Genomic DNA, 26,755 nt, shown 5'->3' on the forward strand with positions numbered 1-26,755 from the left:
GGAGGGAATGTAAAATGGTACAATCACTGTGAAAGGCAGTTTGGTGGCTCTCAGAAAGCTAATTATGGAAATGCCATACGATTCAGCAGTACCACTGCTAGGTATTTATTTAGAGGACATGAGGGCAAGGACACAAATGGACATTTGCACACCAATGTTTATAGCAGCATTATTTACAACTCCCAAGAGATGGAAACAGCCTAAATGTTCATCAACAAATGAGTGGCTAAACATATGATGGAATATAACACAGCTGTAAGACAAAATAAAGTCATTAAGCATGTAAGAGCATGGATGTACCTTGAGAACCTTATGCTGAGTGAAATTAGCCAGAAACAAAAGGGCAAATACCATATGGTCTCACTGATAGGAACCAACATTAATGAGTGAATTTGAAGAATTTATATTAAGAATACAAGGTATCAGGAGACAGAAATAGGGTCAAGATTATGCAATAGGTATTAAGAATACAGGGTATCAGTAGATAGAAATAGGGTCAAGATTACGCAATAGGAGCTGAAGGAATAGAGACTGTGCAACAGGACTGTAAAAATTCAGATATGGATAGCACAATACTACCTGATTGTAGCACAATAATGTTAGTACATCGAATGACTTTGTGAGTATGGTTGAGGGAGAAAAGCTAGGGGCACGTATGAAATCAGAAGATAGGATAGAGGATAAAGACTGAGAAGGGATAATTTAGGAATACCTAGCTGGTGATTAAATGTACAAATTAAAAAATGCTTTTGCAGGAGGAAGAACAAAGGAATGTCAGTATTGCAGGGTGTTGTAAACAGATGGTATATGGGAAAAAGTACAATCAATGTAAGCTACGGTCTATAGGCAACAGTAACACTATAATATGCTTTCACTGAATATAACAAAGGCATTATGCCAAAACTAAATGTGAACAGGTGGAGGCATTGGGAAAGGGGTATGGATTCTTTGTAGAAGAAAAGGAAATGTCTTTACATGTAGTATGGTGATGAAGGCATGTCTATACACTTAGACTGAATTGTATGATGTATGAATAAAACTATTTAAAAATGATCAGAGAGAAACACGTGCCAGAGAAAACAGAGAAAGAGATGTACCTAAATATGAAAGGTGCAAATAAGACAGTGAAAATGAGAGTTGCAGCCCCTGGGAGGGCAGTGTGGTGGCTCCACAAGAGGATAGGGTTTGCCTATGATCCTGAATCCCTGATGCTCAGTGTATACCTGAAAGAGCTGAGTGTGCAGCATGAATGCACATTTGCATACTGGTGTTTCTGGCAGCAGTGATTGTGATCCACAACGAATGGAGATGGCCTAAGGGTACAATGACTGAGGAATTGAAGCAGGAACAATGGTGTATATATACAATGGATTACTGAGCCACCACAAGAAAGAATGAAGTTGTGAGGCATGCAACTAGATGAATGAACCTTAAGATGTGTTATGTTGAAAGAAGGGCCAGGAAAAAAAAAAAAGACAATTATTATGGTGCCTCAATTATATGGGCTTAATATAAAAATTTGGTGAACTAAAGTTGAGAGTATGGGTCATGAGGTTGGGGCTTATTGTAAAGGGTCCTAGATTGTAAGCTCTGACAGCAGTCACATATATTCAGGAGGTGTAATTATTAATTCTAAATTCTGAGATACTGAGCTGCTTGTATAGAACCTGATCTTTCCCAGAAACTTCAGGTGTTTATGTGACAGATGAGACTCAGAGTCAGAGCTCTGAAGTTGTGAAAGTCAGCTGTACCCCATACAGAAGCTGTTTAAGAAGTTGAAAAAGTGATCAGACATCGTGTAGATATAAGAATGAAGCTAATCTGGATAGGACTAAGGTCTATCAGAAGACTGAGTAAAGAATGATATCATCATCTTAAAACTTCAACCTCTGTGTGAGACTGAAGGGAGAGATGTTTACTTGGTGCAAAATTTATATTTTGGGTAGTGCCTTTCCTAATTTAACTTGCATGGTCAATTTAGTTGAATACAATAAATACAGGGAATCTTTAATAGGGTATGAGATTTTGTTTGTTTGTCCAGGTTAGTGGGATGGCCTGACAAATCCCAGAGTAACTTGGACAGTGAATAAAGAAGTATTTGTAGGGTTCCCTTAGGGGATTGAGGAGAAAGGGGAAAAGATTCAACTTCCTGGTTTGGAGAATTTTTAATACTCTTGCAAGCAGTAGAGACAATCAAATCAGTAGGTTGAGCCCCTGATCTTGGGGTTTGCCCCTATGAAACTTATTCCTGCAAAGGATAGGCTCAGCCTACTTAAAATTAGGCCTAAGAGTCACCCCCAGAGAACCTCTTTTGTTGCTCAGATGTGGCCTCTCTCTCTAGGCCAACATGACAAGTGAGCCCACTGTCCTCCCCTCCTATGCGGGACATGACTCCCAGGGGAGTGTAAATCTCCCTGGCAACATGAGACAGAAACCCCAGGATGAGGTGGGACCCAGCATCCAGGGACAGAGAAAATCTTCTTGACCAAAAGGGGGAAGAGAGAAATGAGACTAAATAAAGCATCAGTGGCTGAGAGATTTCAAACAGAGTCGAGGTGATATTGGAGGTTATTCTTAATATTAGATATCCCTTTTTAGTCTATGGTATATTTGAGTGGCTAAAGGGGAGTACCTAAAACTGTGGAGCCATGTTCCAATAGTCCTGTTTCTTGAACATGATTGTATGAAGATATAACATTTAAAATGTGACTGTGTCATTGTGAAAACCTTGTTTTCTGATGCTCCGATGCTCCTTTTACCTAGGGTATGGACAGATGAATAAAAAATATGGAAAAAATAAATAATAGGGGGAACAAAAGTTGAAATAAATTGAGTAGACTGAAATAGTAGGTATCAATAAGAGGTAGAGGTTAAGAGGTATCATATGTACGAGTTTTTAAATTTTTCTTTTTTATTTCTTTTGCTGGAGTGATGCAAATGTTCAAAATAAATGATCATGGTGATGAATACACAACTATGTGATGATATCTTGAGCCACTGTTTGTAGACCATGGACAAGAATGTTTGTATGTCAAGAATGTTTGTATGCTAAGTTTTTACAATAATAAAATATTAAAATAAAAAAAATTCTGAAATTAGGATATTCTCTAAATGTCATTGTTGTACATAATTTAATTATATACTTAATGGCACATAATTAATGGTGTGTCTTCCAATTCATAAAATCATAAATTCAATAAAACAAGGCAGACATTCAAAAAAAAAGTCACATGGAATTATAAGAGACTTGGAATACTTAAATTTATATCGTAAAAAAATAACAAAATTGGAGGATACCAAATTCTCTATTTCAAAGCATACTACAAGGGTGCACAGGTGACTCAGTGGTAGAATGATTGCCTTTCATGTGGGAGACCCAGATTTGATTCCCAGACCATGCACCCTAAAAATGCATACTACAAATCTACCATAATCAAAATAAATTGTCAGTTTGCTCATTATAGTGAGTTTATATTGAGACCATATGATAGTTGTCCTTTGTTTTTGGCTTATTTCACTCAGCATGAGCACCTCTACATTCATTCCCTGAGTTTCATGTCTCATGACTTCATTTCTTTCTGCAGCCACTCAATATTCCATTGTATATATACACCACAGTTCACCCTTCCTTTCATCAGTTGATGTACCCTTAGGCCACCTCCATCCATTGGCAATCATCCTAAAAACCAGTGTGCAAACGTCTATTCATAAACATCAGTGTGCAAATGTCTACTCATGTTCCTGCTTTCAGTTCTTCCAGGTATTTACCTAATAACAGGGCTGCAGGATCATATTGCAATCCTATACACAGCTTTCTTTGGAACCACAAGTTTGCCAAGCTCCAAACCCTAAAGAATACCCTGGGCTCTAAGATTATAAAAGTTCTACTTAGTAAATTTATTTTTTCAGAAACTTAGGGCTTCCAGATTGTTCCTATGCCAGATAAGCTCTGAAACCCAGATGTACCAGTCTCTCTGAAAACATCAACCAATTTCATTGCTCTACTCCCCATAATGCTAATAATCCCTGAAGAGTGAGAGAAGGATCAAATGACAGAAAGGTGTAATGGTGAAATTAGGATACAACCAATGATTATGACTACTGACTCATAATATTGATACTTTTTTAGTTTCTAGTGCATTAGAATAGCCTGAAGGAAATACCTGAAATTGTTGAACAGTAATCCAGTAGCCTTAACCTTTGATTGTGTAACTATACAGCTTTTATTGTGTGACCATGCAATAGTAAAAACTTGGTGACTGACACTCCCTTAATCCAATGTATGGATAGATGAGAAACAAAATAAAGACATGCAGGCAGTGCGACAGTGGCTCAGTGGCAGATTTCTTGCCTGCCACGCAGGAGACCAGAGTTCGATTCCCGGTGTCTGCCCATGCACGCATACATACATACATACATAAATAAAGACAATGCATGAAAACAAAATAATAATAGGTTGGGAATACAGGAAAAAATACCCCTATGTAAACTATTGTATCAAATTTTCCACACCAATGCAAGTGGTGGTGGTCAGGCGGTGTATGTGAATCTTGTAATTTAATCATGATTGCTTTGTAAACCCACATATTTTGAATAAAAAATACATTGTGATAATGGCATAAAAGTAAACATATAGACAAATGAGACAAAACTGATAATCCAGAAATAAACCCATGCAGCTATGGTCAATTAATTTTAAACATGGCACATATATCCTGCACTCTCGAAAGAACCATGACTTTACAAAATGGTGGTGAGACAACTGGATATTCACATACAAACATGAAGTTTATTTCCTATCATACAGTTCTTACAAAAAATGAAGTCATTTAGGGAGCTAAATATAAGAGAAAAATTATAACACCCTTACAAGAAAATATAGGAGTAAATCTTCATGACTTTACATTTGGCTATTGATGCTTAGATATGACATTAAAAGCACTAGAATCAAAAGAAGATAAACTGAACTTCACAAAAATGAAAAACTTTTGTTCATAAAGGACCCACTCAAGAAACTGAACAGGAAACCTAATGAATGGAAGAAAATACTTGCAAATCATACATCTGACAAGGGTCTATATATTAAAAAACTCTTACCACTTAAAGAAAGGAAAATAATATAGTGATAAATGGGCAAAGGATTTGAAGAGACCATTCTTAAGGAAAATATGGAAATGTCCAGCAGACATATGAAAAGATGCTCAACATCTTTAGCCATAGGGGCAGGCAAATCAAAACCACAATGAGACACCACTTCACACCCATTAGGATGGCTATAATTTTGTGAAAAAACTAGAACAACTGTTGGTGAGGATGTGGAGAAAACTGAAATTCTTTTACACTGCTACTGGTAATTACAATGGGACCACCACTGTGGAAAATATACGGGGAAAAAAAAAGGAAAAATAAAATAAATGGGCAGTTCCTCAGTAAGTTTTATACAGAATTAGCAGATGATCCAGCAATTCTACCCCTTGATATATACCCAAAATTGAAAGTAGATAGTCAAATAATGATATACAAATATTCATACCAACATAATTTGGAAACAAAATATGTATCATCTAAAGAGTAAATAATCAAAATATGTCATTTCCATATATTGGAATATCATTCAGCCATTAAAAAAAGAATGAAGTAATGTCTCAACCTATAAAACAGGGACACATCTCAAAAGCCTAACTAAATAAAGCTAGACAAATAAGGGTCACTTTTTTAAAGACTCCATTTACATACAATTACTAGGGTAGGTAAGTCAAAACAGACAGAAAGAAGATTAATGGGTGATGGGTTGAAAAGAGTGCATACTGGGGAATGGTTCTTTACACGGGTATGAGATTTCTTTCAGAGGTGATGAAAATGCGCTGGAACTAGATAAAGCTGATGTACTACATTGTTTATGTATTAAACATGACTGATTATATTGTTTAAAATGGTTAAATTTATGTTATGTGAATTTCATCTCAATAAAAAAGGTACAGATAAGCCCATGTACAGTAACTGGAAGAGATTTTATTCAAAGAATTTCTAATTTTGTCTGGAATGTAAAACATACATTATAACATTTACACATAAACATTAATAGTTCTAAATTTTAATAAATATTTACTATTTTCATGCAAAAATGACAAAACATTCAGAGAAAAAAATTAAAATTGGTGAATTAAAAAGAGACATTTTAATTCCTCTCAAATATCCAATTCAATTGTGAATGAAGGGGCAATAAAATCATGTCCTGCACTGTAATTTTTATATAATTTCAAAATTATAAAAAACAAGTATAAAATAGATATCTTATTTAGCTTAGGATAACTAATAACATTTTTAACTGGCTCTAGAGTTAGTGGCCTCTTTCCTAGCACTTCCATTCTCCATTCTTTATCTAAGTAACCTGATTTATTTTTGTCATATCATTAGGCATGTGGGAAAATTCATATTTCTTTTTTGCTGTTCAAATTTTCAGTTTAATACGTAGATTTTGTTTTTTTGATATGCAAATTTGTTAAGTGCAAGAATATGATAGTTTTCAGGGAAATTAGATGCTGTAACTTCTACCAAGGACAGGAGGTACAAGGTGACAAGGAACAATTATCTTATCCAAATTACAAACACTTACAGTTCTGCCAATTTTGTTTTCAATCCCCAAAACACTCCTAACTCAGTTAATTCCCACAATTCCTGCCTTGTTTTGTATAGTAGGTTAGTGGTACTGAAGTTGGTATCTGTCTCTGAGCCTCTGGCCTATCTGGAACAAATGCAGCTGACAGGAAACTCTCATCCATCATGCAAAGCTTGAAATCTAACTTCTAATCTAGATACAGTCTAAATCCCAGACATGCACACCTGGAGTGGATTCTTCTGTGACTTAGTATACATCAGTCATGTCAAGTCAGTACAGTAATTTAGTGCAAGTAACTTGTTTCTCACCCCCAGCCATATTTCTTATTTCAGTTTTTAAGAGCCTTTGAACTCCATTTCATCTCCATTCAGTAGAACTTTTTCCACACAGCTTAAGCTCATAGGAAGAAATAGGGTTCTGGCATGTTTACAGTGCACATTTTAAAAAACAAAAAAATTTCAAGCATATGATAAAATATTTTTTATAATGCAGTACTGCTTTGTATATATATGCAGTATAGTTTTAGAAAGCTATAAACTTTACAGTTCTTTGACATATCCAGAGAGGGATAACTTGCCATCTGTAAATCAGAAATCCAAATTTTCTTTTGTTATAAAAGTTCATTACATGAGGCAAATATGTGTATTTTTATTCTGCTTGATTTAAAATATAATTAACACACACATCTGGTTCAGAATCACACCCACAAAGTGGTATAGCTCAGTCACATACATGGAGGCTTGAGTCCTGTGACCTAGAATTCTAGTATGGGTCTAATACAGCCTCTGGCCACCCACCGGGGTTGAGCTTCTTGTTAAGCAGCATTCAACCAACACCCAGCACTAACAAAATTAAGTACATAACCCAAAAAGGATATTGGTGAGAACAAAACAGAAACAATATATGTCACTAATCTATAGGCCAGGTCCAAAGTCAGTTTCACTGTGAAACTCAATTCTTGTTCCAATTATTTTTGCCATCACTAGAACAAATACATTGTCAATTTTTAACACCCTTTCTCAAAAAAGACTAAGTTGACTAATTGAGTTGAGCAGACAACAGCCAGGAACATGACCAGCAGTGCTCTGACCAAGATTTAAATGTAGGCATTGGAAAATTAATGCAGAACATATCCAGATCATAAGGCTGACCAAAAACAATTTAAAACCCCAAACAAAAGAACTGAAGTCATCAGCCCAAGTATAAATGCATTCCTTCCAACAAAAACCTTCTGGATGCAACTTTCTTACTTTTAAATACAGAGACAGGACACAGTTTGTGCAAAATAAATATCCTGCCCCTTGCACATCACATGTCTGTGGTTTATCACAGCCTGATGACTTCTCATTTTTTAAACAGTTTCCCTCCATTCTTCCCCCACCCCATTTCCTCTACTAAAGAATTCTGTTTAGTCAAGTTCAGGTAGTTAAGGCATTCTCGTATATAATTAAAGGTGATTCAAAATAGGTAACATTATGGCAATTAAGGAATAGTAAATTACTGAATGGTTCACAAATGAGCTCATTATTATTATAAATGAAATAAATGCCTGTTTCAAGCATGATGCATTGAAATATAATAAAGACATGAACACAATACATGTTAAACAATTTTAAACAAAAGTTTGACAGTTATTCAAATGCACAGTACAAATTCACAAAGCAAAACCTTTTAAAACAAGCTGAAGTAACCTCAAACATAAGTTTTAATGCAATAAACCAGAGAGTAAGTATCTCCTTTAGAGAAAAAAAAAACTTTCTACATTTTCCTGAAGTAGATTCTCATCGGGTTTAATTACATTCTCATCTATACATCAATGTTACCTATAAAACATGGCTTTAATTTAAGAATTTCTAAGTATATATCTTTTTCTACTACCAAATTAATGAAGGAAAAAACTGACCCCAAAATATTTATCTTCACAGCAGTCAACTTGTTCACAAACCTTAAAATAAGTTTTACTTGCAGATCATAAGAAAACTGAACGTGGGTAGGTTTATAAGGAACTATACACTGCAAAATGACTATTAGGAAACAGTAAACATTATTAAGCTTGATTCAGAATCTCCTAAATTTCTGTTTAGAGCTATTGCAAATGCCAAATCATCACTAGAAGTTTTGTTTGTGGACTTTTGTGCTGCTGCCCCACTGCAAACAGTGCTCTTCCCATGTGGAGTCACTGATGCATGCTCTATAGAAAGCAAGGCTACTAAACAAAAATCTGAGAGTAAGACTATGCAGAACATGACCATCAAAAGCCAAGAAAATTCAAAGACACAGCTGTCCATTCTTTACCCAATAGGCCTCTGGGTCTAGAGCTTCCACATCACTGTGTTGGACAGCTGAGAGGAATTTCAGCTATAACATAAAATTTCCAGGCTTTGTGGAATTTTACAACCTTGAGCGATAGCTAAACTAAAAAAAATTGTTTAGGAGTCTCTCCTACCCCTCCTGCAGATCAAGCCACCAGTCTATGACATGGACTAATCAATAAACTGCCAAAACTTTAATCATAGGAGCACAATTAAGCATCTTTTACAAAGCACAAAACATTTGTATTCACAGAACTAAAATGATATTTTCTTCCAATTTGTAACAGAAAAAAGCTCCTGGGATCAAGATTTCATAACAAAGAGCAATGTTTTAGAGCAGAATTATAAGTCTCTGAAAAATAGGAATCATAATGAAGACATAAAGCCACACCAATCATCCTAAGAGAGATTGTGCCTGGGCAGTATACATGTAACACTTCTTGATGAATAATGTATGTTTCTAGTAGACACATCATAGGATATGATTGTTAGATTTTAAAAATCCTGTTTACACATTGTCATTTTAAAATATCTTTACCAACAATACTTATGTTCAGTATTTCAAATACTTTTTAAAAAGTTAATAGCCATTTTGGCTTTGAAAATCTCCATCCCACCATGGGCAAGGACAGTAAGAAATGAAGACCAATCTTCAAATCTTGATTTTCTTTAACTGCTGCTGGCAGATGAGCTACTGAATGAAAGTAGTGATTCTCAACAAAGATCTCAACTGGGTCTCAAAAAGACAGGCAAAAGGCTTACATCATGGGCCACTGAGATCACTGGCAAAGAAATGTGGTCAGCCAGCATGATAAGCACATGTGGCAGGGAAGACTAGGGATGACAGAATGAGAGACAGAAATTGACATATAGGCAAGAGTCACTCTGCATACCCATTACTGAAAGGACAGTGATGTCATCTGGCTTTCCACAACTCACATTCAATCCGTTGTCACATGAGAACTGTGCAAAAGATGACGTATAATTTGCATTGTAGGCTAGCTCATGAGCTTGCTCAGCAATGCTTCTTGCAGGCTGTTGTATACTCTTTTTTTTTATTGTTCCATCATGTAAAGCATTTATTTTCAAAGTCACCTGAACTTCCAATGTCAATGAAATAACAATACTTTTGTTGTATACTCTCATATAGTTTTGAGTTCTTTAACTTTTTCTTTAGATCCTGAAGAATCATATAATCAGGCATGTTGTCAAAGAGCCCATCAGTCATTGTCAGGATAATATCACCTAACTGGACATCAAAAGATGTGTTAGCAGTAGTGTTCTAGTTTGCTAGCTGCCAGAATGCAATATACCAAAAATGGAATGGCTTTTTAAAAGGGGAATTTAATGAGTTGCTAGTTTACAGTTCTAAGGCTGAGAAAATGTCCCAATTAAAACAAGTCTAAAGAAATGTCCAATCAAAGGCATCCAGGGAAAGATAAGTTCAGGGTTTCTCTCTCATCTGGAAAGGCACATGACGAACACAGTCAGGGCTTCTCTCTCAGCTGGAAGGGCACATGGTGAATACGGCGTCATCTGTTAGCTTTCTCTCTTGGCTCCCGGTTTCATGAAGCTCCCTGGGAGGCGTTTTCCTTCTTCACCTGCAAAGTTTGCTGGCTGGTGGACTCTGCTTCGTGGTGCTGCAGCATTCTCTGCTCTCTCTGAATCTCTCATTCTCCAAAATGTTTCCCCTTTTATAGGACTTCAGAAACTAATCAAGACCCACACAAATGGGTGGAGACATGTCATTCCCTAATCCAGTTTAACAACCATTCTTAACTAAATCACATCAACCAGGGAGATGATCTGATTACAGTTTCAAACATACAGTATTGAATAGAGATTATTCTACCTTTATGAAATGGGATTTATATTAAAACATGGCTTTCTTAGGGGGCATACTTCCTTTCAAACCAGTACATTCCACCCTCCGGCCCCTAAAAAAGATGTGTTTTTCCCATATACAAAATACATTAATTTCATAACAATATCAGAAACGTTTCAGTAGCAATACAATGAAGTACAAAATTAGAGACGGTATAAAATCTCATCAAGTCAGTTACAGGCATGGTCTGTCCTAAGGCAAAATTCTCTCCATTTGCTCTGGACCTTTGAAAACTCATAACAAGTTATTTGCTGCCAACATACAAAGGAGGAACATTCATAGGATACATATCCACATTTCCATAGGGAGGAAGGAACACAGGGGTCACCGGACCCATACAGTTTCGAAAACCCTCAGGGCAAAGTCCATTAGATTTCAAAGTTTGAGAGTTATTTATCCTCAGGGCTTTAGAAAGCAACAGTCCCACCCTTTCCAAATGCCTACGCCTGCCTCTCTCTGAATGTAACCTTGGGGGATATTGGGGAGACCACCCTTCTCTAGGCTCCACTCTCTCCAAGCATTGGGGCCACAAACGGGCTCTCTGCCATCTCCAGGGCACATGCTCAACCCCTCCATGTGGTGGCAGCCAGGCTCTCCCCAAACCCCAAGGAATGTGCTTCACATTCTCCAAGGCTTGAGGCAGCATAACTCTTCCACTGCAATGAGGTGGAAGGCCCATCCTCTGCCTTTGGGGCAAACTCACCCTCTCCACAGGTTTGGGTGGGTCTGCTCTCCTGGCCTGAGGCTTCTTGACTTCAGACTCCAGCCTCCATGGTTTTGCCTATGAAGTTATTTTTCCTCCAATGTGTCCCTTCTCTGAAACCCTCAGTCCAGACTGGCAGCAGCTCTGTTTATACAGGTCCCACAGCACTCTCATCGGTTTTCTATGCAGTAGCCTTGGATCATGCCCTTCAGACATAAGGAGTTTCCACAAATCCTTCCTGGATAACTCCACATCCGATCCTGACTTTCTCTGAAATGGCTGACTGGTTTCACATTTGGTTAAGTCCTTGCACAGGGCACTATTCTCTGGGGTCTCCTTTTCTGTAGGCCCAGAATTTTCCAGGACCTCAATTTCTGGTTTCTTTTTACTCAAGAGTTCAGTTTTCAATTTATCTCTTTCCTTTCGCATTTCATTATAAGCTGTGAGGATAAACCAGGCTGCACTTTCGCTTTTGACATTTAATTTGGAGATCTCTTCTGCTAGATACCCAAGTTCATGGTTCTTAAAATCTGCCTTGCAGCCAAAGCCACTAGTCAATTTTGCCAGATTATCTGCCATTTTAAAACAAGGCTCACTTTCCTTTCAGTTTTCAATAACACATGCCTCATTTCTGTCTAAGGCCTCATCAGAGGTATCTTTAGAGTCCACATTTCTACCAATAGTCTCTTCAAAGCACTCTAGGCCTTTTCTATCAAGCTCCTTACAACTCCTCCAAAATCTATCCCTTATCCATTTAGAAAGCAGTTCCAACATATTTGATATTTGCAAGCTGCAGCAGTAGCACCCCATTCTTCAGGTACCAAAATCTGTTCTAGTTTGCTAGCTGCTGGAATGCAATATACCAAAAACGGAATGGCTTTTAAAAAGAGGAATTTAATGAGTTGCTAGTTTACAGTTCTAAGGCCAAGGAAATGTCCCAATTAAAACAAGTCTAAAGAAATGTCCAATCAAAGGCATCCAGGGAAAGATACCCTGGTTCAAGAAGGCCGATGAAGTTCAGGGTTTCTCTCTCATCTGGAAAGGCACATGACGAACACAGTCAAGGCTTCTCTCTCAGCTGGAAGGGCACATGGTGAATATGGCATTATCTGTTAGCTTTCTCTCTTGGCTCCCGGTTTCATGAAGCTCCCTGGGAGGCGTTTTCCTTCTTCACCTGCAAAGTTTGCTGGCTGGTGGACTCTGCTTCGTGGTGCTGCAGCATTCTCTGCTCTCTCTGAATCTTTCATTCTCCAAAATGTTTCCTCTTTTATAGGACTTCAGAAACTAATCAAGACCCACTCAAATGGGTGGAGACATGTCATTCCCTAATCCAGTTTAACAACCATTCTTAACTAAATCACATCAACCAGGGAGATGATACAATCACAGTTTCAAACACACAGTATTGAATAGAGATTATTCTACCTTTATGAAATGGGATTTATATTAAAACATGGCTTTCTTAGGGGGCATACTTCCTTTCAAACCAGTACAAGTAGCATCTGGGCTGTCACTCAAGACAAGTCTGTCAGCTTTGGGTGGGGCAATGGAGAGCCAGAATGGAGAGCTGAAGTAGTGCTGCTGCTCATCTGATCCATGCACAGCTTTGGAAGCCTGAATTGTCCAGGTTGGCCATGTGTAAGCAGTGGCTCATTCTGACCAGCACCACCATGTAGGCAGTACTGCTACCAAGCAAAGGTACTTTATTTTGCAGCAGCTCACAGTGGCTTGTGGTGAGAATTCCAATGGGATTACTTAGTACAAACCATCTTTCTTTTACTAAATATTCACACGTTCACATTAAAGTCCCTGAGACCTGATATGGGTCAATGCCATAGTCTCTCCATCCTTGAACACGATCCACAACCCCAAGCATGTCAGCAGAATAGTGCCAGGAAATGAAGCACACATCATGACCTTCTTGAGAAGGACCTTATGGAAGTCCTTGCTGAAGCCGCAGCCAGTGGTCACCAACCTGTAGTCACCACCACTGGTGCTGGGGTCAGTTTGCAAGAGACCACTGAGCAGGCAGGTTACCAGCCACCCATACAAGTGGACTGAGAACATCACCGCCACCACACCTTCCCAGAAGGTAGGGGTTCAGGGAGCAGGAGGACATGGAGGCCTGGAGCCAGCTCTCTCCTCAGCTGCTGCTGCCCTTGCCCCAAGCACGGGGAATCTCATTCACTCTGATCAGTGTACTAAAGCCATAGCAAGGTCAGAGTCAGTGGCTCCTCCACCCCTATCTGACTGGGGTCTGGGCTGCAGTCACCACCGTCTTCTGCTCCACTGTAAAATTCCTATTTCTTAAATATTCCATTTATTTTTATTTTCAGATTTATTTCAGAGAATTCCAGCCATTTCTCTGTAAAGACCCTGTGTGTTATGTTCCCTGCTAAATTCCTAGGACATGGACTATTTTCTACTACTCACAATGCAGCCAAAAGGACATATGAATGAATAAAAAAATATGACTTTTCAAAATCTCCCTTCACAATGGCTGTACATAAGCAACATCTTATGAGGGTTATAACTTTGCAATTGTCTGGTATTTCCAATCAGGACAAAGAAATGTTTGTCTCACAGAATGAAGCTTGAACACATTTATTATCTGTGCAATCAAGGTGTGAGCTCTGGAATACGCCATTATTAGGTTTACTGAATGTTGTAAAGGAATACATGACATAGGTTATATAACTGAGAAAGAGCTGAACAGGGCAGAACTTTGGGAGGAGAATAAAATTTGGTTTCCTTTTGAACCTCAGAACGTGGCTGACCTCAACGAGTCTTCCAAACAACACATATGAGCAGGCCTTATTCACTTAAACTTTTGTAAGTCTGAGTATATTATAACTTTTTTATATCCAATATCTTACATTTTGTTGTGTCAACTTCTGCCTCACCAAACTCATTTCCTCGTTTGACAATTTGTGTCCTTTTCCCATATTTCTCATGAATCTATTTTACTACGTTTAATTGCCACATCCAAGAATCTTGGTCTCTGCTATACAATACCGTAAGCTGCATACTTATAACTTGCAATACAAGTTGCATACTTGTAAACCACATATAGCTATTAAATTTTTAAATTTAAAATTAAAAAATTGTTTTCTTCAGTACCACTATCTAAATTTCATGTCCACTAGCTACATGGGCCTACTGGCTTCTGTAATGGACTGGGCAGATAGAGAACATTATCTTCATTGTAGAAGATACCATTAGGCACACTGATCTGGATCTTAAATATTACTTACACTTTTTAAATTTACAAATGATTTTTTCCCTCCACTCTATTAATTCCCTTCTGTCTTTCCTCAAATGATGTTTTACTGTATTTCTTTTAACTTCTAAAGTTAGGGGGCTAATGTCATTAAATTATTTATTTTAATTAAGGTAAGCATTTTTAACATTATAAAGACAATAATTTTCCTGGGAATACTGATTTAGCTTTGTGACTTTGGTAATTTTATGTAATGTATTAAGGCATTATTACTTTTTCCATAACGTAAATTTTAAAAATGTGCCAAATAAATTTAGAGCCCTTTCTCTTGTCAATTTTCAATTCCTAGAGTATATTTTCTGTTTGTCACTCTTTCATGGTTTTATTTCCTTTTGAAAAGAGAATATTGGTTATCTCTTTAAAGTATTTTAGGTTTTCCTTCATCTTACTTTATGAACCATTTTTTTTTGCTGGCTCCATGAGCTCTTTAAATATGCATTTTCTGTTTTGGATGTAGTATTTTCATATATACATTTGTTGAATATTTGTGGAATTCATTTTCTTTTGTTTTTGAGTAAGCAATAAGGATTTATAGTACCAAAACAAGAGACACAAGCAAAACAGATGACAACTAAGTCAAGTAGGCCTTAACACACAGATATAAGGATCACAAGAGGATACTATTAGCTATTGTAGACCAACAAACTAGAGAATTTAGATGAAATGGAAAACTTCCTAGAAACACATGAACAAACAACCCCCAGAATAAAAGACCTTACAAAAACAAATACAAGTAAAGACTGCAAATCAATAATCAAAAATCTTCCAACAACAACAAAAAAGGCTTGAACCAGATGGCTTCACAGGTGAATTATAACAAGCATTCCAATAAGAATATAATGCTGCTCAAACTCTTCAAAAAATTGAGGAGGGAATGCTACATAACTAATCCTATGATGCCAACATCACCCTAATACCAAAGCCAGACAAAAATACTATAAGAAAACTTAAGACCAAACTCTAATGAACATCGATGCAAAAATCCTCAACATAATACCTACAAATCAAACCCAACAGCACATTAAATGAATTATATACCATGTCGAGTGGGTTTTACCACAGATATGAAAGAGAGGCTCAACACAAGGAATCTGATTAACATAATAAACCACATTAACAAATCAAAGAGGAAAAACCACAAGATCATTTTGATGATAGAAGTGGAAAAGACACTGGACAAAATCAAACATCCTTTCTTGATGAAACACCTCAAAAGACAGAAATTGAAGAAAATTGCCTCAACATAATAAAGGCCATATACGAAAAATTCATAGCTAATATCATATTCAGTGGGGAAAGACCGAAAGCCTTCCCTCTAAGACTTGTAGACAAGGATGCCCACTGTCAAAACTGATGTTCAATATTGTGCTGCAATACTAGCTGGAGCAATTAGGCAAGAAAAAGAAATAAAAGGCATCTTTGTAGATGACATGATCCTGTATTTAGAAAATTTTGAAAACAAAAACATAAGCTACTTGAGCTAATAAGTTCAGTGATTAGCAAGCACAGGTCAAGGAAAAGAAGCAGGCTCCATGGTATCACAAAATACTAGTGTGTTAGTTAGATTCAGTTGTCAACTTGGCCAGGTGAGCATACCTAGTCTTGTTGCTGCGGACATAAGCCAATGGTACGTGAACCTCATCTGTTGCTAATTACATCTGCAGTTGGCTAGGAGGTGTGTCTGCTGCAATAAGTGACGTTTGACTTAATTGGCTGGTGCTTAAATGAGAGCTCGCAATGTAGCACAGCTAAACAGCTCAGAATTCCTCATCTCAGCACTTGTAGCTCAGCCCAGGCCTTTGGAGATGCAGAAAGAAGTCACCCTGGGGAAAGTTGTTGGAACCCAGGGGCCTGGAGAGAAGACCAGCAGAGACCATCCTGTGCCTTCCATGTAAGAAAGAACCTCAGTGGAAAGTTAGCTGCCTTTCCTCTGAAGAACCAACAAAATAAATCCCCTTTTATTAAAAGCCAATCTGTCTCTGGTGTGTTGCATTCCGGCAGCTAGCAAACTAGAACAACTAGCTTTATTGAGGACTTCCAAGAAGTTGGTAAAATAGGAGCAGCTGAGTTCCCGAATCCAGCCTACTCTTGCTTGAGAGATCTTTCCTCACAGTTTTGCAAGCCAGAAGTTCCCATGGGGAACTTGGAAGCCAGCAGACTTGCTTTCACTGTGTATAAAGACCATTTGTCCAGAGTACAGGGTTTGTTCCCCACCCCTGAGACAGGCTGTTGTAGATGCCTGCTTTTTTGGCAGAGATTGTGGGGCTCTCCCCAGGAAGGAGGGAGAGAAAGAGTGGTCTGAAAACCACCCAGTGAAAGAGACTTGTTTGGGGTCCTGATACCACTCCCTTCCTCCCACAGGGGACTAGAGACCTCAGTCAGGTGCAGACAGAGAGGTGAGGCAGGGGAAGATGGCCAAATTATATTCTGTGACCAACTGCCAGACATTTCCAGATTGGCTATGCGCAGGGGAAGCTGAAATATCCAGTCCCATGGCCCAAAGTCATCCCAAGTAGGAGTCTGGGGGCCATGAGAAACCATGGGGCATACAAGCAGAAGGCCCTAACTGGAATTATATCAGGTGTCCATTCAGCTTGGCCAGCACCTGCAGTCTGGGAGAAGTAGGTCTGAGAAGAAGAGGTGGCTTGAGCGCCATCTGCTGGGAAAAAGCATCAAGTACAGGGTAGCAAACTGCCTATATGTCTATCTCAACAGGGTGTCAGGTAGAATTGTAATCCTCCCATAAGATCTGGGACTTGATTTTGTGGGAGCTCTGACAAACCAAGTCCAAAAGGGAATGTTCAATGCAATCCCAAGTATATATAAAACCTCAGATGGAAATCAACTTGTAAAATAATCTTATTAATTACATTCAAATGACCATTTGCAACCGAAAATCATAAAGCACATTGTGCTGGTTCGAAAGCATGTATGACCCCTAGAAAAGCCATGTTTTAATCTAAATCACATTTCATAAAGGCAGAATAATCCCTATTCAATACTGTATGTTTGAAACTGTAATCATATCATCTCCTTGGAGATATGATTTAATCAAGAGTGGCTGTTAAGCTGGATTAGGTGACGACATGTGTCCACCCATTTGGGTGGGTCTTGATTAGTTTCTGAAGTCCTATAAAAGAGGGAACATTTTGAAGAATGAAAGAGATTCAGAGAGAGTGGAGCAGAATGACAAAGTCACGAGAAGCAGAGTCCAAGAGCCAGTGACCTTTGGAGATGAAGAAGGAAAATGCCTCCCGGGGAGCTCCATGAAAAGGAGGCCAGGAGAAGAAGCTAGCAGATGGTGCTGTGTTCACCATGTGCCCTTCCAGATGAGAGAGGAACCCTGACCATGTTCACCATGTGCCTTTTCAGATGAGAGAAAAACTACTATGTGCCCTTCCACTTGATAGAGAAACCCTGAACCTCATCAGCCTTCTTGAACCAAGGTATCTTTCCCTGGATGCCTTTGATTGGACATTTCTACAGACTTGTTATAATTGGGACATTTTCTCACCCTTAGAACTGTAAACTAGCAACTTATTAAATTCCCCCTTTTTAAAAGCCATTCTGTTTCTGGTGTATTGCATTGTGGCAGCTAACAAACTAGAACACACATCAAGACTCAAGTAGACATGGCCCAGACAAATGACCAAATTAATTCAGTAGGGGGGACAAAGAATTTGGAACAACTTATCAAGGATGCTTATAAAGACATGAAACATATTAAGAAGACACTGGAAGAGCTTAAAGAAGAATTTGAAAGAATAAATAGAAAAATAACAGACCTCACTGAGATGAAGGATACTGCAGACCAAATTAAAAGTACACTAGAGAAACATGTTCTAGTTTGCTAGCTGCCGGAATGCAATATACCAGAAACAGAATGGCTTTTAAAAAGGGGAATTTAATCAGTTGATAGTTTACAGTTCCAAGGCTGAGAAAATGTTCCAATTAAAACAAGTCTATAGAAATGTCCAATCAAAGGCATCCAGGAAATGAGACCTTGGTTCAAGAAGGCCAATGAAGTTCAGGGTTTCTTTCTCAAGTGAGAAGGCACTCAGCGAACACAGTCAGAGTTTCTCTCTCATTTGGAAAGGCACATGGTGAACATGGTGTCATCTGCTAGCTTCTTCTCCTGGCTTCCTGTTTCATGAAGTTCCCCAGGAGACATTTTCCTTCTTCATCTCCAAAGGTCGCTGGCTTGTGGACTCTGCTTCTCGTGGCTATGTCATTCTGCTCCGCTCTCTCTGAATCTGTTTCATTCTCCAAAATGTTTCCTCTCTTACAGGACTCCAGAAACTTATCAAGACCCACTCAAATGGGTGGAGACATGTCATCATCTAATACAGTTTAACAACCACTCTTGATTAAATCACATCTCCAGGGAGATGATATGATTACAGTTTCAAACACAGTATTGAATAGGGATTATTCTACCTTTATGAAATGGGATTAGATTAAAACATGGCTTTTCTAGGGGGCATACATCCTTTAAAGCCAGCACATTCCACCCTCTGGACCCTAGAAAAGACATATGTTTTCCCATATACAAAATACATTAATTTCATGACAATATCAGAAATCTTTAAACCATTTCAGTAGCAATACAAATGAAATACAAAATTAGAAACAAACTCCTATCAGAGTTAGTTACAGGCATAGTCTGTTCTAAGGCAAAATCATCCTCTGGCTGTGGACCTTTGAAAACTCATTACAAGTTATTTGCTGCCAACATACAAAGGAGGAACAGTCATAGGATACATATGCACATTTCCATAGGGAGAAAGGAACACAGGGGTCACTGGACCCATGCAGTTTTGAAAACCCACAGGGCAAAGTCCATTAGATTTCAAAGTCTGAGAGTCATTTATCTTCAGGGCTTCTGAAAGTGGTAGTCCCACCCTTTCCAAGGGCCTATGCAGCAGCCTTCCTCTTTCCAAATGCAATCTTGGGGGACACTAAGAAGACCACCTTTTTCTCAGCTCCATCCTCTCCAAGCATCAGAGCGGTACCCAGGCTCTCTGCCATTTTGGGGGAATACGCTCAACTCCCTCACATGGTGGCAGTCAGGTTCTCCCCAAACCCCAAGGAATATGCTTCACTCTCTCCAAGGCCTGAGGTGGCACAACTGTTCCACTGAAATGAGGTGGAAGGCCTATCCTCTGCCTTTGGGGCAAACTCACCCACTCCATGTGCTTGGGTGGGTCCGTTCTCCTGGCTCGAGGCTTCTTGACTTTAGACCCCAGCCTCAATGGTTTTGCTCTGAAGTTATTTTTCCTCCAATGTGTCCCTTTTCTGTCCCTCTCGGTCCTGACTGGCAGTGGTTCTCTTTTTACAGTTCCCACAACACTCTCATTGGCTTTCTATGCAGTAGCCTTAGATTATGCCCATCAGACATAAGGACTTTTCACAAATCCTTTCTGGATAACTCCATATCCAAGCCTGGCTTTCTCTGAAATGTCTGACTGGTTCCACCTTTGGTTAACTCCTCACACAGGGCTCTATTCTCTGCAGTCTCCCTTTCTGGAGGCCCAGAATTTTCCAGGACATCAATTTCTGGTTTCCTTGTACTCAAGAGTTCAGTTTTCAGCTTACCTCTCTCCTGTCACATTTTATTATAAGCTGCAAGGAGAAACCAGGCTGCACTTTCAACATTTAATTTGGAGAGCTCTTCCGCTAAATATCCAAGTTCATGGCTTTTAAAATCTGCCTTCCAGCCAAAGCCAGTAGTAAATTTTGCCAGATAATCTGCTATTTTAAAACAAGGCTCATCTTCCTTCCAGTCTGAAATAATATATGCCTCATTTCAGCCTAGGTAACTTTAGAGTCCACATTTCTACTGACAGTCTCTTTAGGCCTTCTCTATCAAGCTTGTCACAACTCCTTCAAAATCTTCCACTTAACCATTTAAAAAGTTGTTCCAACATGCTTGGTATTTGCAAACTGCAGCAGCACCCCACTCTCTAGTACCAAAATCTGTTCTTTGTGAAATGGGATTGTGATTAAAACATGGCTTTTCTAGGGGACATATATCCTTTCAAACCAGCACAATATACAACAGCAGATTTGAAGAGGCAGAAGAGAGAAAAAGCAAATTAGAAGTTAGGACAACTGAACTTGAAGGCTGTGTTGGTTTGAAGATGGTATGTACCCCAGAAACACCATATTCTTTTTCCTAATCCAATCTTATGTTGGCAGTCCTATTGTTTAGGGTGGAACCTTTGACTGGATTGTTTCCATGGAGATGTGACATATTTGATTGTGGGTGGGACCATTTGATTAGATGGAGATGTGACTCTGTCCATTCAAGGTGGGTCTTAATTTACTGGAGTCCTTAAAAGAGCTCATGGAGAAAAAGTTCAGCATCAACACAGATGCAGACACTTGGAGATGCACAGAGTGCTGACAAGAGAGAAGACACCTAGACCAGGAAGCTTGGGGATATAGAGCTTAGCAGATGTCACTATATACCTTCCCATGAGATGTTTAGCAAACCAGAACCAGAGTTCTGGAGACCCCTGGAGAAGCTAACTGAAGGCCCACAAATGCTTAGAGAGGAAGCAACTGGAATCAAGAGCTGGAATTTAAAACCAGAAGCCAAAGGACCAGCAGATGCCATCCACATGCCTTCCCAGTTAATAGAAGTGTTCCAGATGCCATCATTCTTTCTGAAGTCAAGCTATCTTTCTCTGGCTGTCATAGCTTGGGCATTTTTAAGGCCTTAGAGCTGTAAACTTGTAACTTAATAAATGTCCTTTATAAAAGTCATTCTATTTCTGGTATATCGCACTCTGGCAGCTTTAGCAAACTAAAACAAATGCAAGAAAGATGGAAAAAAATGGAACTGTATCTCAGGGAAATGATAAATAACATGAAGCACATAAATATAAGTATTGGTGTCCCAGAAAAAGAGAAGATAAAGGGATTGGAAGGCTAGTTGGAGAGATAATGGAGGAAAACCTCCCTATCCTTATAAAAGACATAAATATGCAAATCAAAGTAGTTAACTGAACTCCAAATAGAATAAATCCAAATAGGCCAACACTAAGACACATATGGATAAGCATGCCAAATATTGAAGAGAAGCAAAGTCATGAAAGCAACAAAAGTGATTCATTACATAGAACTCAAAATATAAGACTGAGTCTGAACTACTCAATAGCCAGCATGGAGGTGAAAAGTCAGTGGTATGATATATTTAAGGCTCTGAATGACAATGACTTACAGCCAAGAATCCTTTCTTCTGTCAAATGACTTTCAAAAGTGAGGGAGAGATTAAAATCTTCACTGCCAAACAAAGGCTGAGAGAATCTACCAACAAGATACCTGCCCTATAAGAAATACTAAAGATAGTTCTGTCAGTTGAAAAAAGAGACAGGAGAGGGAGGTCTAGAAAAAGAGTACAGAATTAAAGAGTAATAGCAAGGTTAACTTAGATTAAAAGAGAAAGCAGGAAAATATTATATAGATCTGATAAACAATAACTTAAGAATAGAGAGAGACCCCAGCAGCAGCAGCAGCTGATGAAGACAGAGGCAGTGGCACAGTGGGGTCACCTTTTCTTTCTATTTTTAAAGGGACAGAACACTAATACTGCCCCACTTCAACCTTGAATTAAGGGGGTTAGGGGAAAAGCAGCTGAGTTCCTTCCCCCACCCTCCAGCCCTGAGCTCTGAGATGGGGACTGAGTCAGAGAGAAAAGGAGAAGGAGCTGCTTCTTCTTTGAAACCTCCATCTAAGACTCCTAACCCTTCAACCCTACACTTGCCTCCCTCCTGAGCTCCCTCCATGCTCTTTCTCTTTGGCCATGAGAGGAAGAGAGAAAGACACCAAAAGCCTCTCAGCAACATAGATCCTTCTCTGCTACTGCTGCTGCTTGGCCTGGGCTGGAGAAATCATACTACACCCAGGAGCAGCCACTTCCCTGGCTCTCCTCCTCCTCATTCACCTTTTCCTCCATTACCCACTTTATTATCCTTTGTGTAATCCTCTACAGCTCCAGGAAAGGCACTCAAAAGTGGGGGCAGTTAATGAAGACATTGGTTTCTGTGTGTGGGAAGCAGATATTGAAGTTTTTATGGTTTACAGACAAGTTCATTAATAGTTAAACACTCAAGGGCCAAGTAAATAAATACCAGAAACCAAGGACAGAGAATATTTTAATAAATCCATAGAATCATGATGCTTTTCTAATTCCATGAAACAAAGACAAATGGCCCTGCTGGCAAATGGCCACAGAGGATGACAACAAATTTTCTGAGAAAAGAGGCACTCCCTTACAGGGGGCATAAAGCACCTGGAGATTTACTGTGTCCATTAGGCTACTGATTCTTACAACACTTACATTTTCATCAATTTCTCTCCAGAAGGAATTATGTAATAAAAGATATCATAAACCTAAGAAAGTAATATCACTACTCAAAATTGTGTTCAACTGTCAAGCATCTATTCAAAGGATGTGAGGTTCCAAACTGTTATCCCCTCTGAACCTGGAAGGCAGTGCTCTACCATTTTCTAAAATTTCAGCAACACATGCATGGAAGTGGCTTCACAATCTCTAAGCCAAAATCTGCAGGTAGTATCATTGCCTTCCTCTCTACATGGGACATGATATCCAGGGCTGAAAGTCTCCCTGGTAGCATGGGAGATGACTCCCAAGGATGAGTCTGGCCCTGGCACTGTGGGATCAACAACACCATCCTGACCAAAAGGGAAAGAGAAGTGTACAAATAAGGTATCAATGGTGGAGAGAGTTCAAATGGAGTCAAGAAACTACTCTGGAGGTTACTCTTACTCAAGTTTCAGTTAGATATACTACCTATCATAAGTTGTGAAGCCCCAGCCAAAACCATTCCAACCAATCCTAAAGAACAACTACAGCAATATATAAGATTCTACAAATGGTTCATGCACTAGGTAACTTTCCAGAAAAGTACAAACTCCAGATGGGTCCCTGCACCAGATAGGTCTTGAAACCTAGAAGGCCCAGCCTCTCCAGAACATTAGCTACTTCCATCTCCCTACCCCATATTACTGACAGCCCTATCCAACATGAAAAAATTAAAATGGCCATAGCCCAAATGCCCCTAAGAGTGGGACAGAAAGATCAAAGGTGATGGTGGAGTTATACACAGAAGGTAAGGTTTAACAAACAAAAATGACTGCTGAATCATTAAATTGTTATTTCTTTGAGCCACCAGTATCTCAGAGCAGCTAGAAGTCAAAACCTAAAACTGTGGAATTGCAACCCATACCAAACTATAAAATCTGTTCTATAACTAATTGTTGTGCTGCTTTCAAATTTGTTGCTTTTTTGTATATATGATATTTTTCACCAAAAAAGAAAAAGGTGATTGTGAATGTAAAAAATATTTATTCCTTTTAGCCTCCAATATTCTGGAGCAGCTTGAAGGAAAAATCTGAGAATATGATATGGTGGCCCATGACAAACTCTGGGATCTGTCCTGTAACTACTTGTTTTTTTTTTTAAAAAGGCTAGAATTAATATTTTATTGTCATTTATAATCAGATGGCAGTTGGGTATATAGTCTTCATACGTGATCTTTCTTTTTTGTAAATAAAAATTTACAAGTTAAGTTTTAAACAGCTGACGGCTGGTTATGTTTCCAGGAAACATGATTAGCTTAATTCATTAATGGTGGCTTCAAGCTTTTTCTTATTAGCGCCAGAAAATTCACTCACCTTTTGTCCGTTTTTATAAAACTGAAATGTTGGCATGCATTTGACTTCACACTCTGCAGCAACATCCTGACAGTCATCCACATCTACTTCAAGGAACGTCACGTTGTTATACTTTTCGGAGAGGGAATGGAAGAAAGGCCTGATCATTTTACAGGGCCCATACCACGTGGCTGAGAAATCAACTACTACAAGTTTATCTCCCACTTCTTTCAAGGCTGCCAAAAAATCTTCCTGGCTGCCGATCTGCCGCACCATGTTGGCTGCTGAGCATCTGGTGACCGACTATAGCATACGCCAACGAAGACCCAAAGAGCGGGACCAAGGCTGGGCCTGTAACTACTTGTTGAAGAGTGCTTTGAAAATTATTGCTATTTTCTTTCTTTGCTTTGCATATATGTTACATTATACAATAAAAAAAGCTATATAAAAAAAAAAGAACACCTAAGGCAATATATAAGATTCCACAAAGGTTACATGCACTAAGGTAACTTTTCAGAAACCTACAATCTCAAGATAGGGTCTTGGACCAGATAATTTCTGAAACCTGGAGGTGCTAGCCTCTCTAGAAAATCAGCTACTTCTATCTACTTCATGTTACTGACAATCCCTTCCAACATGAAAAAGTTAGAATGGGTATAGCCCAAATACCCATTAAGAGTGGGAGAAAGATCAAAGGTGCTGCTGGAGTTATACAGACATGGTAGGGTTTAACAAATTAGTATGACTGCTGAATTATTAGAGTGTTATTTCTTTTAGTCTCCAGTATTTTAGAGCAGCTAGAAGTCAAAACCAAAAATTGTAGAACTGTAACTCATGCCAAACTCTGAAATCTTCTCTACAACTAATTGTTATGTTGTGCTTTGAAATGTATTACTTTTTTGTATATATGTTATTTTTCACACACAAAAAAAGAGAAAACAAGTTGATTGTGATGATAAAAAAATAATTAAAAAAGTTCAGCAAAACACACACAAAAAATACTTAAGGATGAGATGGTAGATTCAAGAACTGCCTACAGAAATAACTCTGAATGTTAATAGGTTAAACTCCTGAATTAAAAGACACAGCTTGGCAAAATGAAGTAAAACTATGATCAATCTATATGCTGCTGCAAGAGACCTTTCTTAAACCCAAGAATACAAATGGCTGCTGCAAGAGACCTTTCTTAAACCCAAGAATACAAATGAAAGGTGGACAAAAATGCTCTATGCAGCTGTAAGCAAAAGAAAGCAGAATAGCTTATTAACATCAGATAAAGTAGACATTTGTATTAGCTAGGGTTCTCTAGAGAAACAGAATCACAGCAGGAAATATCTGTAGATATAAAATTTATAAGTGTATCACATAACTGTGGGAATGCAGAGTCCAAAATCTGTAGGGCAGGCTATCTGTGAAGCTGACAACTCCAATAAAGGGTCTGAATGAACTCCACAGGAGAGGCTTGCCAGGCAAGGCAGGAAGAGAGACCATCTCTTCTGAATCCTCCTTAAAAGCTGTCCAGTGATTAGATTATACATCACGCATTGCAGAAGACACTCTCCTTGGCTGATTAAAAATACAATCAGCTGTGAATATAGCCGACATGATCATGATTTAATTATATGAAATGTCCTCATAGTAACAGACAGGCCAGCACTTGCTCAACCAGATAAATGGGCACCACCACCCGGCCAAGTTGACACATGAAGCTGACCATGACAGTCCACCCTTTGTCAACTTGGTAGCTACACACATCACCTTCAACCATACTTATTATCTAAATAGAAAACAATGAAAGACATTTTTTTCCTCATCTAACAATACTCAACTGTCCATGTACAACTGGAAATGTATTAAATCTCCCCAGAATAGGGTGCAAGTCTTTGGGTAATATTCATTCTTCAACTTGATAACTCATAACTTAAATACTATAACATGAACAAAACAGCATTACAGTTCTTGTTTCTGTAACTGATCATGTGGTCGTAGTTCATATTGATCACTACATTCTTCCACTATCCATTCCATGCTCCCTTTACCCATCCAAGCCAGTGGAGAGGGTGAATTTGCCCCAAAGGCAGAGGATGGGCCTTCCACCTTGCTGCAGTGGAAGAATCATGCCACTTCAGGCCCTGGAGAGGGTGAAACATTCTTTGGGGTTTGGGGAGAGCTGGCTGCCACTACACAGAGGGAATGAGCATGTGCCCTAGAAATGGCAGACAGCCCAGGTACAGCCCTGATACCTGGAGAGAGTGGAGCCAAGAAAAAGGTAGTC

At 38.7% G+C, this 26,755-nt stretch overlaps 1 protein-coding gene and 2 pseudogenes across 3 annotated transcripts in view; all 3 read right to left on the minus strand.

Annotated features, from left to right (window-relative positions):
* On the minus strand, positions 1-24,186 carry LOC143670024 (protein phosphatase PTC7 homolog; annotated as a pseudogene).
* The window catches only part of LOC143670019 (uncharacterized), a 54,125-nt gene that overhangs the window by 22,289 nt on the left and 5,081 nt on the right, over positions 1-26,755 (minus strand). The window lies entirely within an intron of this gene.
* Positions 24,296-24,856, minus strand: LOC143670023 (thioredoxin pseudogene; annotated as a pseudogene).

Source organism: Tamandua tetradactyla, chromosome 26 (assembly GCF_023851605.1).
Source record: "Tamandua tetradactyla isolate mTamTet1 chromosome 26, mTamTet1.pri, whole genome shotgun sequence".
Lineage (NCBI taxonomy): Eukaryota > Metazoa > Chordata > Mammalia > Pilosa > Myrmecophagidae > Tamandua > Tamandua tetradactyla.